Raw genomic sequence first — 18,964 nt, 5'->3', positions numbered from 1 at the left:
CATTATTGTTTTCTGTATTTATAAATGATATTGATGATGGTATATCAAGCTTAATGTCCAAGTTTGCAGATGATACAAAGGTTGGCAGGGTTGTCGAGGACACTACTGACACTATGCTGCTGCAACAGGATCTGGAAAGGTTGAGCAGATGGGCTGAGAGGTGGCAAATGAAGTTTAACACTGACAAATGTAAAGTTCTACATATGGGAAACAGTAATCCCAGAGCAACTCTGTGGTACTACACTGACAGTGGTAGAGAATGAAAGGGACCCGGGGGTGGTTGTGCAGGCAGATATGAAGTTTTCTGAGCAGTGAAGACGGGCTGCAAGAGTAGCTTATGGTGTCTTGTCAATGATATACAGGAATTTTGCTAGCAGGGATAAGGAGGTGATTATTCCCTTGTATAAGGCAATGGTTAGGCCACACATTGAGTACTGTATACAGGTCTGGAGGCCTCATTTCAAGAAGGATGTAGAGCTGCTGGAACGAGTACAGAGAAGGGCAACAAGGTTAGTGAATGGAATGAAGGGGTACTCTTACTAAGAAAGGCTTAAGTTTTGCAAATTACAGTGTCTGGAGACTAGGCACCAGCGAGGTGATCTGATAGAGGTGTGTAAAGCCTTGAATGCTTTGAGCATGCTCAATGCTGATGGGATTCTTCCTCTTGCTCAGAATAATCACCTGAGAGGGCATAAATTCAAATTGAGGAAAGACAGACGTAGGACAGACATGCGGAAATTTGCCTTTAGCCAGCGGGTGGTTGGTTGGTGAAACAGACTTCCATCCTTTGTCATGGAAGTTAATAGCCTAAATAAATTTAAGGCTCAGCTGGACAGGTATTTCGAACAAACCGAGGGGTGAAGTGGAAGTGGGTTTTTTTTTTTTTTTTTTTTTTTTTTGGCTGATGCTGCATAAGCTTGCTTTCTTGCATCATATGCCAATGCTAATGTTAAAGTCAAGTGAACATTTGCATCATTCTCAAGCACAGTCAGCAAATTTCCTTATAATGTTTGTGACCACAGACAATACATGGATCCCTCATTTTAAGCAAGAGACAAAGGAGCAGTCCAACAAGTGGCAACACAGCTCTTTTCCATCCCTCCAAAGAAAGTTAATTCGATCCTTCTGCTGGAAAGGTGATGCAATGGTTTTTTGGGATGCTGATGAAGTGTTACTAGTGAAAACGGACCATCCCCCACATTCACCAAATCTAGCTCGATCAGACTTTTATCTATTTTCCTAATTTGAAAAATATTTGACCGGTATCTGGAATCCATATGACCACCAACAGTGATAAAAGTTTCTTATAGTCCGGAATGTGGTAGGTTTGATCTTGGCACTAGAAATGAGCAAGGTGAAAGTTTAATTGAATTTTGTCATCTGAACAGTCTTGTCATATGAAACACCTGCTTTCAGCAGCACCCGAGAAGGCTCTACATATGGAAATCTCCTGATCATAAAACAAGGAATCAGATTGATTATATCTTATGCAGCAAAGGTGGCACTCCAGTGTGATCACAGCAAAAACACTTCTGGAGCAGATTGTGGTAGTGATCATCAGCTCCACATCAAGCTGAAAAAGTTCATGAATAAGGTTTTCCTTACACAATTGGATGTAAAAAATATTCCAAACGATTATATGCTTGAAACAGGCAATCGTTTTCAAGCTCTATTAGAACTATATGATGATATGCTGCCTGAGGAAATGTGGGAAAATACAAAAAGCATTATTAAGGATTCAGCAAATAGACACATTAGAGAAAGGTCAAAGATCAGGAAACCTTGGATTACAGAAGACACTTTTAAACTTATTGAATAGAGAAGAACTGCAAAAGCTCAGAGTGTTCAAGGAAACAAAGATTAGCATTAGCATTAGTAGAGGCATATGATGCAAGAAAGCAAGCTTATTCAGCATCAGCCAAAAAAAAAAAAAAAACACACACACCACTCCCATTTCACCCCTCCGTTCGTTCGAAATACCTGTCCAGTTGAGCTTTAAATTTGTTTAGGGTATCAACTTCAACAACAAGTGATGGAAGTCGGTTCCACCAACCAACCACCCGCTGGCCAAAGGCAAATTTCCGCACATCTATCCGACATCCGTCCTTCCTCAATTTGAATTTATGCCCTCTGAGCTGATTATTCTGAGCAAGATGAAGAATCCCATTGGCATTGAGCATGCTCAAACCATTCAAAGCCTTATACACCTCTATCAGATCATCTCTCCGGTGCCTAGTCTCCAGACTCTGTAATTTGCAAAACTTAAGCCTTTCTTCGTAAGAGCAACCCTTTGTTCCATTCACTAATCTTGTTGCCCTTCTCTGTACCCGTTCCAGCAGCTCCACATCCTTCCTGAAATGAGGCCTCCAGACCTGTATACAGTACTCAAGATGTGGCCTAACCACTGCCTTATACAAGGGAATAATCACCTCCTTATCCCTGCTAGAAAAATTCCTCTTTATCATTGACAAGACACCATGAGCTACTCTTGCAGCTCGTCTGCACTGCTCAGAGAACTTCATATCTGCCTGCACAATTATCCCCAGGTCCTTCTCATTCTCCACCACTGTCAGTGTAGTACCGCAGAGTTGATACGTTGCTCTGGGGTTACTGTTTCCCATATGTAGTACTTTACATTTGTCAATGTTAAACTTCATTTGCCACCTCTCAGCCCATCTGTTCAACCTTTCCAGATCCTGTTGCAGCAGCATAGCGTCAGTAGTGTCCTTAACAACCCTGCCAACCTTTGTATCATCTGCAAACTTGGACATTAAACTTGATATCCCATCATCAATATCATTCATAAACACCGAAAACAACAACGGACCCAACACTGAACCCTGAGGAACTCCACTAATAACATTAGTCCACGTTGAGCAGTGTCCACTGATTACCACTCTCTGTCTTCTGCCACTCAACCATCCCCTTATCCATAGCAGCAATTTGCCTCCAATGCCACACTGCTCCAATTTGTGCAGCAGTCTTCCATGTGCAACAGTATCAAAAGCCTTTCTAAGATCCAAATATATAATATCAAAGTTATTCCCTGCATCCAGTTCTTTTGTGACTACATCATAGTATCCAATCAAATTGGTCAGGCAAGACCTGCCCTTAACAAAACCATGCTGCGTCTGAGCTATAACTGAATTCTTGTCTAGATGATCCTGCAGTGCTTCTTTAACCAGTGCCTCCATTAATTTACCTGGAACAGAAGTTAAACTAACAGGCCTATAATTACTTGTGTCAGCCTTTGATCCTCCTTTGTGAATTGGGGTTACATTTGCACATCTCCAGTCTATGGGTACCTCCCCTGAGTCCAAAGAAGCTCTCATAATTATGGCTAGGGGCTTGCTTACTTCCTTTGCTGCCTCCTTTAATATAACTGGATAGATCCCATCCACCCCAGGTGCCTTTTTTATGTTTATCCTCAACAATCTCTCCTCCACTTTCCTCTCAGTTATTACAAAATCATCCAGCTCACTGCCAATGTTTACTTTACCTACATCATTCTCCTTCCTGAATAACTCCTCATGCATGAATGTAGATGCAAAATACTCGTTTAAATTGTTAGCCACCTGAGCAGGATCCTCAACTATTGAACCATCAATATCCAGTGGACCAATCTGATTCATCCCTTTCCTTCTTGAGTTTAAATATGTAAAGAACTCTTTTCTGTTTTTCTTTGCATCCTTTGCCAAGGATTTTTCGTAGTCTGCCTTTGCCTGCCTAATCTCCTTTGTGACTTGGTTACAGACCAACTTATATCTATCATAGGCTTCCATGTCACCCATTAATTTGTATGTATCCCATGCATTTTTCTTCTCTGCCACATGTCTCATTAGTTCATCTGACAACCATTTAGGCCTAAACCTTGAACAATATTTCTTACTTGGTATGTAAAGCCTGGTAGCCTCCAAGATTAGTTCCTTGAATGCCTCCCATTTTAAGTTTGCTGTTGGTAACATCATCAGTTGGTCCCACTGTATAGAATTTAAATACTGTCTCAGACCATCATAGTCGCCTTTACGAAAACAAAAACCCTTCCCTTTACCTCTGATGGTAGTTACCTCCTTGAGTAAATCCCACTTCAACACACTGTGATCACTGCCACCTAGTGGTTCATTTACCTGCAGATTCTTAATGCATGAAGAATCACTACTGATAATCAGATCAAGAGTATTGCTCCCTCTTGTTGCCTCACGAACATGCTGATGTAGAAAACAATCATCCAATAAATCCACAAAAGCCTTGCTAGTGTGCGAGTGACCAACCCACAAATTCCAGTCAATATCTGGGAAATTAAAATCCCCCATTATAAGACTCTCTGATTTACTGGCCAACTCTATTTCCTTGTACAATATCTTATTATACTCATCAGAGTCATTAGGCCTATAGCACACTCCTACTCTCAATTTTGATTTCCCTATGCTTATGTCACACCAAACTGACTCGACACTGCCCTGTCCATCGATGTCAACTGGCTTCACTTCCTTGGACTTTATGTGTTTCTTAATTAATAGCATAACCCCTCCTCCCCTCCTGTCCTGTCTATCCTTTCTATACACATTGTATTCCCCAAATTTCAGTTCCGCATTACTTATATCTGTGTGACACCACGTCTCTGATATCCCAACAATATCTGCCATTGATGTTTTGAGCAATACCTCAAATTCATCAAATTTATTTACCAAACTCCTAGCATTGGTGTACACGCAGGTATACATGCACCTGTTTCTATTCTTAGCTACCCTAACACAACCCATGTGTTTACTTGTACCGCAATGACTCCCAGCAGTCTCTGAAATATCCTGCATCTTGTTTTTCAGGCTTCTTCTCATTTCAATAGAAGCAGTGCAAGAATCACTTCCACCTCTGCCAGTGGCTACTGTTAATCTATTAGTCCTTGTATCCCCCCCAACTAGCAGTTTTCCGACCCACCTAACACTGCCTCGACAGCATCAGCAAAAATTCTTGCACCCTTTCTATTTAAGTGTATCCCATCCCTGTAGAAGCAATCTCTCCTGTTAACAAGTACAGTCCAGGCTGAAAAAAATTCTACACCCTTGAGCCTTGCACAATCCCTCCAGGGCCGTATTGATCGACAAGGCTCTCATCACATACTCCCTCCTATCGTGTCTGGGCAGAATTGCAGACACTTTCAAATTCAATCAGGAGTATCAGGAACTAAGCAAAGTCATCAAGCACTGTTTAAGCCAGGACAAACAGGATTATATCAATCAAAAATGTAAAGAAATCAAATACCACAACAAACGAAACAACACTAAAAAGATGTATGATGTAATTAAGACCTTAAGACAAAAGCTCCGACCGAAACTTAATGTAATTAAGGACTCCAAAGGGGAAATTTTAACAGAGGCGAATACAATCAAAGGAAGGTTGAAAGAATACTGTGAACTCTTCCGAGCACCTGCTGGCACTAATGATCTGCCACCCCCTTTTCAAGAGTGTGATCATGAACCATTATCACTGAAGGAAGAAGTCGAAAAAGCCATCAGAGAACTAATGTGTGGCAAGTCACCTGGAATTGATGAAATCCCAACAAAATTAATTAAAGCTACAGGTGTGAAGGATGCCGAGTTTTTTCAAAAAATGATTATAAAAATTTGGGAAATGGGACGGTGGCCCTGATTGATGGTTGAATTGGAAGAAATCAATTTTCAACCCCTTACCAAGAAAAGGAGATCTGAAAATTTGCTCAAATTACAGGGCTATTAGCCTAATTTCTCACACTAGCAAGATTCTTCTTAAAATCATATTAAACAGAATCTCAAGAAAACTTGAAGAAGAAATGCCAGAAGAACAAGCAGGTTTCAGAAGAGGTAGAGGAACCAGAGATCACATCTTAAGTCTACGACTGATTATTGAAAAATGCAAAGAATTCAATGTTCCAGTCATTTTGTGTTTTATAGATTATGCAAAAGCATTTGATTGTGTTCAACATGAGGAAACTATGGGAAGCGATGGCTATTATGGGTTTCTCAATCCACATAATTCAGCTGATTAAGCTACTGTACCAGGAACAGGAAGGAACTGTGAGAACGAACAAGGAAACACAATATAGAACAAGTCAACAATAGATTGCCCTGAAAGGGAAGAGGTACATGTGAAGCATATTATATTGATTTACTTCAATAAGACAATGCGATAAAAAGAATTCTTCGACCGAATGTCTCCAGGGGTTAGCCTGAGAATTAAATGAAGAAGACAATTTGGCATTTAAATCACCTGCTATTATTATTTTTGAAGAATTATTGACAAATGTCATATTAAGAAATAGTAACGGAGGTTTGATATCCTTATAAGGTGGAAAACAGATAGAAAAAATATATAAATTTCCTAATTTGCAAGTAATAAGAGCAGAAATTATAAAATGATTACAGAAAGAACCATGTACAACAGTAGCATCTAAATCAGTGGTCGTCAACCTGGTCCCTATCGTCCACTAGTGAGAAATAAAGGATTCCATTCCTGCAAAAATAATTTCACTGACACGATCTGAGCAAACGTTGACATCAGAAGTTTTGAAACAGTAATCCGACCAAGGAAAAGAAGAAAAGAAGTTTCGCAGGTCATCCAATTTTGCATTCTTGTAATGCCAAACAACACGAGGTTGGGAACGGCCATGAGATAAAGGTTCCATTGGAGAAGAGACAATCACCAAGTTGTGAACTGAAGTGCCTAAAGGACCTCTCACTTCGACCGTGTACTTAGAAGGGTTATTTGTGAGAAAAAGATCAAGCGTATTGGTTGTATGATTAGGATTGTCCGGTATTCTTGTAGGTAAATGAACAATCTGTGCTAGGTCATTAGTAATTGCAAAAGTCTCAGCATCTCGACCTGCTGGGTCGGTATGACTAGAAAACGGAAGCCAGCTGGAGTTGTGAACATTAAAATCACCAAGGAAAATTACCTCACAGTTAGGAAAGTTGGACTACAGAATGTCAAGTTGCAAAGAGAGGAAGTCAAAGAGCTCCAAGTGATTAGTGGAGTTGGGAGAACGGTAGAGAAAACAGATGAATTTGACACAATGAGGTAGAGAGATTTTAAGCCAAAGAAGATCAAAGAGAGGAGATTCCAAATTACAAAGTCTCTAACAGGGAATATTAGAACAGACATATGCACAAGTACCACCTTTGAGGCGAAAGGAATAACACAGCGAATAATTTGGGCGTCTGAGATGATGCAGTAGTTGAATCAACCGATATCTGAGATTCTGTCAGAAAAAGTACATGGGGTTTGGCAGACTGCTAGTGGAAATGGACATCGTTGAGATTAGAATTGAGACCACGTAAATTTGTGAAATGAATTAGGAAGTTCTTGGGAGGTTTAGATCTTTTCGCAGATAAGCTTGCTCTATTAGTTTGACAATTCATGGTGTATTCAATAGTAATAAAAAGTGGGTGGGAAATGCTGTATGAAGTAATGAAATTTTTGGATATGGCGTAACGTGGTAAGAATATCCCCAGATCGTTGACATAACGTGGCCTCGACAATGCTCCCCGCATACACACTACTCGGACTCCCTCCAGTCACTATCTGGAAGAGTAAAGGTAGCAAGATTATACTCTAGCTGATCCGGAAGCCTCCTAGAGAGTTACCAATAGGTTCAGTCCGGTGTACTAACTGGCGGCCGGCCTGTAAACACCGTTTTAGAGCTGTACCCTCAAAATGTAAGGAATATTGGATCTTGCCACGACGTTCATCATAACCTCAAAAGTCATCAATCATACTGCATGATGGAAGAGATAGGGAAGGGTTGACCAGATGTTAGCTCTAGAGACTAAACATGGGTTTCACCACTTCAAACCTCCAATAAGCAAAGTGGTGGTATTTCACCGGTTGATGAGAGTCATCTACCACCTAGTACTGCCTGGTAACATAGAGGGGCAGCGTTCCTCCATGTGGTGTGGGCGCCACACATCGACCTCTGCTTACGTTGGTTCACACCTGGGTGTTCACCCAACATGTACTTGTGCATGGAGGTTATACCCAAGATTACTAACAGTCCCACCATCGTGAAGGTGCAAGCAGAGGATTTGGCTGTCACAGACCGTCCGGACTTCGCCGAAATTGGGTCCACTTGACTTGAGTGTCACCCGAATATCAGTTCCATCAGAGTTTTAGACTCCCAGGTAGCAAGTACAGCTTGTCTGGCATATCTGAGAGAATGTCTGTGACAACCTCAAGGACCAATGGGAAATCTCATTAAATGGTGATAGAGCTATGTACGTATGTACATTGACATCCACAAGAAGGGTTTAACTGCCTCAGCATAAAAGGTGAACAATTTTAATTGTTATATTTCATTAGCTGTTATTATGTTACTAACCATGATTTGAAGATCACAATGCTTTCAGTAAGAAATTTTACAGATGCTTCTGTAACATAGTTCAGTCCATCTGTACAGTAATATTTCCTAGTGACTCTTTTAAATGTTGGTTCTAATATCAGAAAATTAAGACCTGTCTATAAATGAACCAAATGAAAATAATATCACAAAGGAGATAACGGTAAAAGAACTATAAGAAATCTTTTGTATCACAGAGAACCTCAAACAAGAGGTTTGAGGTTCTCTGCCAAGGCCTAGAAAAAATTGGTGTCGGTTAACTTTTGCCAAGGCCTTATCGGATTATTTTTCCAAGGCCTAGAAAAAATTGGTGTCGGTCATCGGAAATTGTTTGATGCAAAAAAGAAAGCCAACACTATTCAAATGACTCTGTTCAAATATTTCTGTAAACAAATAGTTCCTTCATTGTCTATTTTATGCAATAAACATTCAATTCTATAATTATGTTCATTATCTTTTACAAAGTATACAGTTAAAAAGTTATTTTTTACAGACATTCCTGAAGATCACAGACCATTTATAATTTTTCCTATTAATTAATATTCGATTAACGCATTTCTATTTTGAGTGATGCGCTCCCGGGACAAAATAATTGCGTTAATCGAGGCCAGCAGAGATATGGACATCAAAACTTGTAGAACACTGAATTTTCTCCAATGCAAATATGATTACGTCTACAGAAAGGATAGACAGGATAGGAAGGGGGGGGGGGGTTATGCTATTAGTTAAGAAACACATAAAAACCAAGGAAGTGAAGCCAGTCGACATCGCTGGACAGTGCAGTGTTGAGTCAGTTTGGTGTGACATAAGCATTGGGAGATCAAAATTGAGAGTAGGAGTGTGCTATAGGCCTAATGACTCTGATGAGTATAATAAGGAACTGTACAGGGAAATAGAGTGGGCCAGTAAATCGGAGAGTCTTATAATGGGAGATTTTAATTTCCCAGATATTGACTGGAATTTGGGGGCTGGTTACTCACACACTAGCAGGGCTTTTGTGGATTTATTGGATGATTGTTTTCTACATCAGCATGTTCGGGAGGCAACTAGAGGGAGTAGTACTCTTGATTTGATTATCAGCAGTGATTCTTCATGCATTAAGAATCTGCAGATAGATGAACCACTAGGTGGCAGTGATCACAGTGTGCTGAAGTGGGATTTACTCAAAGAGGTAACTACCATTAGGGGTAAAGGGAAGAGTTATTGCTTCCGTAAAGGCGACTACGATGGACTGAGACAGTATTTAAATTCTATACAGTGGGACCAACTGATGATGTTACCAACAGCAAATTCAAAATGGGAAGCATTCAAAGAACTTATCTTGGAAGCTACTAGGCTTTACATACCAACTAAGAAATACTGTTCAAAATTTAGGCCAAAATGGATGTCAGATGAACTAATGAGGCATATGGCAGAGAAGAAAAATGCATGGGATACTTACAAATTAACACATGACACAGAAGCCTATGATAGATACAAGTTCATATGCAACCAAGTTACAAAGGAGGTTAGGCAGGCGAAGGCAGATTACGAGAAATCCTTGGCAAGGGATGCAAAGAAAAACAGCAAAGAGTTCTTTACTTATGTAAACTCTAGAAGGAAGGGGATGAATCAGATTGGTCCACTTGATATTGATGGGTCAACTGTTGATGATCCTGCTCAGGTAGCTAACAAACTAAATGAATATTTTGCATCAACATTCACACATGAGGAGTTATTCAGCAAGGGGAATGCCAGAGGTGTATTCAACTCTAGCAGTAAGCTACAGAATCTTGAAATAACTGGGAGTAAAGTGGAGGAGAAACTGTTGAAGATAAACACAAGAAAGGCACCTGGGGTGGATGGGATCTATCCAGTTATATTAAAGGAGGCAGCAAAGGAAGTAAGCAAACCCTTAGCCATAATTATGAGAGCTTCCTTGGACTCAGGGGAGGTACCCATAGACTGGAAATGTGCAAATGTGACCCCAATTCACAAAGGAGGATCAAAGGCTGACACAAGTAATTATAGACTTGTGAGCTTAACTTCTGTTCCAGGAAAATTAATGGAGGCACTGGTTAAAGAAGCACTGCAGGATCATTTAGACAAGACTTCAGTTATAGCTCAGACACAGCATGGTTTTGTTAAGGGGAAGTCTTGCCTGACCAACTTGATTGGATACTATGATGCAGTCACAAAAGAACTGGATGCAAGGAATAACTTTGATATTATATTCTTGGATCTTAGAAAGGCTTTTGATACTGTCGCACATGGAAGACTGCTACACAAATTGGAGCAGTGTGACATTGGAGGCAAATTGCTGCTATGGATAAAGGGGTGGTTGAGGGGGAGAAGACAGAGAGTGGTAATCAATGGACACTGCTCATCGTGGACTAATGTTATTAGTGGAGTCCCTCAGGGCTCAGTGTTGGGTCCATTATTGTTTTCTGTATTTATAAATGATATTGATGATGGTATATCAAGCTTAATGTCCAAGTTTGCAGACGATACAAAGGTTGGCAGGGTTGTCAAGGACACTACTGACACTATGCTGCTGCAACAGGATCTGGAAAAGTTGAGCAGATGGGCTGAGAGGTGGCAAATGAAGTTTAACATTGACAAATGTAAAGTACTACACATGGGAAACAGCAACCCCAGAGCAACGTATCAACTCTGTGGTACTACACTGACAGTGGTAGAGAATGAAAGGGACTTGGGGGTGGTTGTGCAGGCAGATATGAAGTTCTCTGAGCAGTGCAGACAGGCTGCAAGAGTAGCTCATGGAGTATTGTCAATGATATACAGGAATTTTTCCAGCAGGGATAAGGAGGTGATTATTCCATTGTATAAGGCAATGGTCAGGCCACACCTAGAGTACTGTATACAGGTCTGGAGGCCTCATTTCAGGAGGGATGTGGAGCTGCTGGAGCGAGTACAGAGAAGGGCAACAAGATTAGTGAATGGAACAAAGGGGTGCTCTTACGAAGAAAGGCTTAAGTTTTGCAAATTACAGAGTCTGGAGACTAGGCACCGGAGAGGTGATCTGATAGAGGTGTATAAGGCTTTGAATGGTTTGAGCATGCTCAATGCCAATGGGATTCTTCCTCTAGCTCAGAAAAATCACCTGAGAGGGCATAAATTCAAATTGAGGAAAGACAGATGTAGGATAGACGTGTGCGGAAATTTGCCTTTAGCCAGTGGGTGGTTGGTTGGTGGAACAGACTTCCATCCCTTGTGGTGGAGGTTGATAGCCTAAATAAGTTTAAGGCTCAGCTGGACAGGTATTTTGAACAAACAGAGGGGTGAAGTGGAAGTGGGGTTTTTTTTTTTTTTTTTTTTTTTGGCTGATGCTGCATAAGCTTGCTTTCTTGCATCAAATGCCTCTACTAATGCTAATGATCAAGTTTGGTTTTAATTTCACCTGATCTGGAATCTTAATATTACAAATTATATAATTATGGGAAATCTCATTAAATGGTGATAGATCTATGTACGTATGTACATTGACATCCACAAGAATGGTTTAACTGCCTCAGCATAAAAGGTGAACAATTTTTAATTGTTATATTTCATTAGCCGTTATTATGTTACTAACCATGATTTGAAGATTACGATGCTTTCAGTAAGAAATTTTACAGATGCTTCCGTAACACAGTTCAGTCCATCTGTACAGTAATATTTCCTAGTGACTCTTATAAACGTTGGTTCTAATATCAGAAAATTAAGACCTGTCGACATAACATAAAACACACCGAAAGAATTTTTCATCCTTTGGAACATCATATTTATCAGAACAAGAAGTCTGAATGAGTGTAACCTTTATCATGATTCACAACGTGTGAATTCATAAACAAAAGAAATTGTCTAAGATTGCAGAACATTTTATCAATGTTCTCGACTAGAGTAGAAAATTACAAAGTGTATCCAGTTAATCAGTGTCGAGACCTACCATAGACTAACAAATTTACAATGGTAATATATAACAACAGGCAAAGGTAATTGTCTGCAATTATAAAGATATTAGACACAAACAGTAAAACAAAATAACAGGAGGCAGGAGTACCAGCTGCATTAAGACATAACTTACAAAGTACAATATGGGTTGTGTCAGTACAATAAGTAGGAAAGACATGGCACACAAAATAATAAATAAAGGGCACTGAAATAAGTGTTTTAAGTAGTCCTCTTCAGATCTTAGTATTAGTAATAGTAGTGGCAAGTGATGCAAGGAACTAAGCTTATAGAGCAGTGTTTCCCACCCTTTTTCAAGTCGCAACCCCCTTTTATAATAGCCAAGTAACGTGCGACCCCCACCACATTTACATAAAAAGGCATTTTTAATAGGGTAAAGAAAACACATTAAATATAGATTTTTCAGAATATAATTCTAACCTAATATTTAATGTGATGGTTGTACTTGCATCTGGGCAACCAGCTTCAAAATTCACGGCTGAGTGTTTGTTAAAGGCAACCTCATGAAATCCTCAACATTCAGCCTATTTCTTGCCTTTGTTTTGATATGAAGAAGAGTTGAAAATTCATTCTCACAGAGATATGTAGAGGCAAATGGAAGTAAAACCCGAGAGGCAAGCATGGTGACATTTTATTTTTAGGGAGTGAATCAAGGTCCACTATAGCAAATAATTGAAATAAAATAAAATGTTTAAATATGTATGAACATGGCGAACTTTTAATATTTTTTAAGTATCAGCTGTGGTGGACCTTAAGTCACTTCCTTACATTTATCAAAAATCAGTGTTACAACCACTAGTAGAATATTGCAGTGTAGCTGTATGTCACATTGAAATAAATAAGTGTTGAAAACCTTTGTGATGAAATTTCCTATAAAAATAATTGCAACTAAGAATAACTGTGGCGACCCCCTTGGGGGGGGGGTCACAACCCACAGGTTGGGAACTCAGGTTATGGAGCATCAGCAAAAAAAACAACACAATTTCACCCATGCAAGGATTTGTCTTCTCGAATTTATTCAAACTACCCATTTCCACAACTAGGGATTTCATTACCGGTAACCAGTAAATGGTGGAAAACACGCTTCAATAAAATTACCAGTAACTCTTTACTTTTTACCAGTATTTCAGTACAAAATTTTCAGTGTTACATCCAAACGTGTAATCGAAAGACTTCCTATGCCAAAAATACGTTTACTATACTCTTTTATTTCTGAGGGACTAGATTGCATACTACCCAACACAAGTACCAATGGCGCAAGCGAACCCCATGCGAATGCAGCGGTTCCTAATCAATTTATTGATTAGGAACCGCTGCATTCGCATGGGGTTCGCTTGCGCCCCCCCATGCAAATATTCCTAATCAATAAATTGATTAGGAATAACATCAATTTATTGAAAAGAAAAGCAGAAGAAACAATTGAAAATAACGCTAGTACAACTACATTCATTGAATCTCATCAAAAAATTACTACTTTTTTCAAGAAAACGCATGATGACTCTCTTCCAGCTGTAATATCTCGTATGACTGCACTAGATGGATTTCCATTCTCGAAGTTTTGTACATCTGAAGATTTGAAAAGACTCTTGTCTGTAAGTGGCTACATAAATATTCCAAAGCCACCAAACTCAATTAAAAATGTTGTCAAAGAATATGCACAAAAAATTCATGAAGAGGTAATAAAAGAAATATCAGAGCACACTTCGAGGAGAATCATTCGTGTAACATGTGACAAATGGACATTGCTAAAAAACCGTCGCTATATGAACGTTATTCTGCAGGCAAGTGATAAATTTTAGAATCTCGGTTTGATTCGCATAAATGGATCTTTGTGTGCTGAAAACTGTGTTGAATCGTTAGAAATAAAATTAAATTTAATGTTAATTTCAACAATATTGTTTCTGTAATAACTGATGGGGTTGCATTAGTGAAGAAAGTTGCAAAAATTATTAATATGAACAACCAATTGTGTATGGCTCACAGAATTCAGTTGGCAGTAGTGAAAATACTTTACAACAAAAGCGATTCTCAAGAAAGGGAGGAACAAATAGATTCTGAGCCTGATAATGAGAATGTAGATTCAGAAGTCTTTGTGAATGAGTTTGAAGACTTAGAAATGACACAAAAACATTTTACTGATGGTGATTATGTTATGAATGTTTTACAAGATGAACATTTCAATTTTTTAATATCGAAAATACAAAATGTTGTCAAAATGTTTTGCAAGTCACCCCTTAAAAATTATATTCTTCGGAAGCATATTACAGAGGAATTGGGTGAGGAATTCTCTGATATTGGACTCTAAAACAAGTTGGAGCAGTTTGTTGGCCATGTTGGAGCATTTTTCAGAAGAATAAATTCTGTTAGAAAGAGTCTCATTGGCATTACAGCCTACAAAGGTAACAGTAGAATCACTGTGTTCTGAAAACATGACTTTGTATGTTGCAGATATAACAACAGAATTCATGTTAGATGAACTATCCAAGCAAAATTTCTTTTTAAGCAATGAACTGAAGCAAAAAATTATCTTGCGAGTGAAAGAAAGACGTACGTACTATTTATTCTGATATTTTATGCTTTTTACATAAGCCAGAAATATTAAGCTGGAGGGGTAAGTATGGAATTTTCAATACTGTAAGTAAAAGTATACTGTTGAATGAAATTGTAGAGCTACTCAAGCACATATCTGACAATAATAAAGAATTAAGGGAAGATCATGTTGTTAGCTACTAGCTCAGAACACCATCACCTTCCAATTCATCCAGAGCAACTGATCCAACCACAGACCCTACAAATACACTTTTAACAATGAAAGAGAAATTGAATTTATTCATTAAACATAAAACCAGTTTAGATGTTGATCACACTAATGTAAAGAAAATGATAAGCAGAAAAGATGTAGTGAAAAAGGAAATAAATTACTTAACAGAGCAAAAACTGAAAGGAAAATTTCTGAAAAAAGGTTTTGATACATTAATGACAATTTGTACAGCTTGCACTGAATCAGAATGAGCATTTTCTAAATAATAAAAAATGAGTAATTAATTCTAAGTATTTATTAAATTTGGTTGTGATATTTTGCAATAATTTTCATATAATGCTGCTTAGACATTTCTATGTATAACTTTAAAAAATAAATGTTTGCTTATTCTCTGTATCAGTAAGTTAGTTTTATTGTGAAATTTGTATTTTGGAAATTCTCGTTTAATGCTTTTTTCACATTACTATGTATAACTTTCAAAAATAAATGATTACTCATTCAATCTTTCAATAATTTAGTTTTAATGTAAAATGTTTGCATTTTGTAAATTCCCGGCAATCCGGTAAATTTAAATACAATTACTGAATTACCGGTTATTGTTTTGTTTGTTATTTGGTTTTTAGGAGCATTAGCAACTAAGGCCATATTGCTCCGTGAATATGCGGTGGTCATTCCTGACCTTTCCGCATCCTCCGTATTTGGTGAATTACCAGTAGTGAGAGAACCCGGTAAATTTGCAATCCCTATTCACAACAGATGGAAGTTTGTTCCAACAATCAACTACCTGCTGGCTGAAGGCACACTTCTGTACATCTGTCCTGCAATCATCCTTCCTCAATTTGATATTATGTCCTCTCATGTGCATAGTCTCAGCAAGAGACAAAGACTAGGGTTTAGGTTTTCTGGCACATTAGTGACAAAAACTATTATGAACCAAGACAAAGTTTATACTGAGTGTATATATAAGGCTCAGTCAGATGGTTAAAAGCAGTAAAAATGTATATGTTTAAAATCTGTGTAATAAAATATGCTTAATAGATAAAATGAGGTCACAGGACTTACACATTGGAGGGTCACCATTTGAAACACAATTCCTGTAATACCCTCAGCAAAAAGGAGTGTGTTCAATGACTGTGTTATGCCGAGCCAAGCAAGAACAACCTTTATGGTTCCTGCACAAAACAGACTGCCATGGTTTGAGTTTGATTATTTGATGTAATTTATTTGTAGTCTGTCTATTCTAAGAATCCTGTCATTGGGATTCTTTCTGTGTATTATTTTTGTGTAATATGTAGACGGGATTGAGAGGCAATGATTCTTACTGGGAATTGCTGATTTGGCTGCAGTTTCAGTCAAATCATTTCCCCTAATTCCAATGTGACTAGGAACCCAGCAGAAGCGGATATCAAATTTATGTTCATAAAGAGAACATAAATCTGAGATAAGACTAGATGAGAACTGTATCTCAAACATAATAAAGCTTGTGACACTGTAATACAAAATATATAATAGCCTGTTTGTACTGGCAGGTTCTGCAGTGTATGTGCACTGAAGGAGAATCTTCTCGGATATAGTAGTCTCTGGAAAGACAGCAGCAGATCCTGCATGTGATTCTGACTTCGAGCCATCTGGGTAAACTGGCAAGATGTCAGAATGTTCAGCTTGGTGCTGACTAGAGCACAAACAGGTGTGCTGACTAGAGCTGGAGATAGATGGATGACGGAGTATCTGACTTTATCCAGCTCTTAAGGAAAAAGTCACAGATCCTACATGTGATTCTGACTTCGAGCCATCTGGGTAAACTGGCAAGATGTCAGAATGTTCAGCTTGGTGCTGACTAGAGCACAAACAGGTGTGCTGACTAGAGCTGGAAAGCGAGCAGTCCAAGGCGGAAAGGTTAGCTTTGGTGTTTCAGCAACCAGCATGATATGAAAATCTGGAGTAGCACTTGGACACCGAAAGAACGACTGGCAGTCTGACAGATATCGTACAAAAGTCCTCAATGTGGCTCAAAAACAGATATCCATGTAGTATGTCTGGCAGGGATTTCAGTTTTAAAGTATACTTTGAAAAAATCTGCTTACATTAAAGAGATAATGGTGGTTAATTTGTTTCCACATATAGGCTCTGGAGAGGTTCCAGCAAAGGCACACCATTTCTGGCTGATGCACATACTTAGGACCCAAAATCTAGGTTAGGTTGCACAAGTGCATGGTAGGAGAGTAGTAAGGTGCAAAGGTCCACACCCCAACATGTAAAGGAGATGGAGAATATTTAAGCTTCTCGAGCACCTCATAAACTGTTTGCATTCATTTTGTGCTAGTACTACTGGAAAATAGCATTCTGTCCAAACTTCAATTCAGGTTCAGAATTAAAATTACATTTATGACAAAAACAAATGCTTTTGTAGAGAGAATCTAAATTCATTAGCCCGTGCCCGAAAGTTATGGCGATCAACGGCTTGTTGCAGTTGGTCTTTCAATAACCCTCATGTTTCCAGACTGAGAACATAGCTAGAGTCATCAACATAGAGGGCACTATGTACAGTTTGAGGAAGTTGTTCTGTGATGGAATTTACTTCGAGGGCAAAAAAACATAACACTTAAAACCAATCCAAGTAGTACTCCCTATTCTTGGGAAAAGGAACAAGAGAAGGTGGATCCTACATGAACTTGAAGCATTAAAGGGTAATGAGTTTTTAATCGAAACAAGGAGGTGACTTCTAAGACCGATATATCTTCTGCAAGCAAAAGCAAACTAGTTCATGCTTTTGCTGGAGAGCTTTGATGTCATCAGTGTTTTACCGGATTCCACAACAATTCCACTGTAGGATTTTAGCAATTATTTGAGCTTGGTGGTTCTTTCAATCGGCTTTTGAATTGCTGAAGGCTCCCCCCCACCCACCCCCCGCCCTTGGGTTTATCTTTTTTTTGGGGAAGTATGGATACTGTCCTGTGTCCGTTTCTTTCTCCACAAAAAGTTCTAAAAACTAGCTGTTTTCCTTAACCCTTAGGGAATCCTCAATGATATTGGCAAAAAATCCTTGCACCACCTTTGTTCAAATGAATACTTCTACAAAATAGATTCCTACAACCTACAAACGTGGGCCACACTAATAAAAATTTCTCCTCTTTACCACCCTTAAAATCTGACAACCCGCTGGTAACATCGTCAACTGTAGCTCCTGGCAAACACACTCTGGTTCTGGACCACCTATCTATATTACAAAAAATGTTACCCATTTCCCTGACATTAGAGCCACCGAATAAAACCAGCACCTTCAACCAGAGCAGTCTGCACTTGACTATTCTTTTTTGGGTCCCGAATCAGGGGTGCATCACTTAGCAAGTCAGGAGATCTTTGATTCCTGACGAGCTCCCAGTTACATCTGTTTCTAGGGCAAGCACTTGTTATTTCAGTGACTCAAATTCTTCCTATAATGCACCAAGTTGTATTTTAAAATCAGTACACTCCTTACATCAGTTGCAAAGAAAAGAATCGCCATTATAAGCTAGGTTTTTCTATTATACCAGCTCTAGAATACATGCCACAGGTTGTAAAAATGATGAAGTTGCGATTCACACCAGAAATGCCCGCAAGCATTGCCATTTGAGTCCAGATGTCTCTGGACTTTGTATTATAAGTGGATCTTGTAGCAACTATGATTTGAATAAAATTTGAACTTTACAAAGATTATGAAATTAAAATGTATAACATATTACAGAATTTACATTAACAAAATATTAAAGAAATTAAGCTGTTGACAAAAATTAAATCTCTAAAAAAGTGAAATTTAAGCTACTGAACGAAAGTTACAAAATCTCCACCAAAATATCAATAACAAAGGCTATCTGAATATTAACCTGTAGCTTTCCAAATTTAAA

General features: G+C 38.7%; 1 protein-coding gene across 1 annotated transcript in view; it reads right to left on the bottom strand.

Annotated features, from left to right (window-relative positions):
* LOC150081743 (eukaryotic translation initiation factor 4E-like) overlaps nucleotides 1-18,964 on the bottom strand; it is a 221,544-nt gene that overhangs the window by 30,021 nt on the left and 172,559 nt on the right. The window lies entirely within an intron of this gene.

Source organism: Mastigoproctus giganteus, chromosome 8 (assembly GCF_048544385.1).
Source record: "Mastigoproctus giganteus isolate SK-2022 chromosome 8, ASM4854438v1, whole genome shotgun sequence".
Taxonomy (NCBI): domain Eukaryota; kingdom Metazoa; phylum Arthropoda; class Arachnida; order Uropygi; family Thelyphonidae; genus Mastigoproctus; species Mastigoproctus giganteus.
This window is presented reverse-complemented; position numbering and strand designations above follow the sequence as displayed.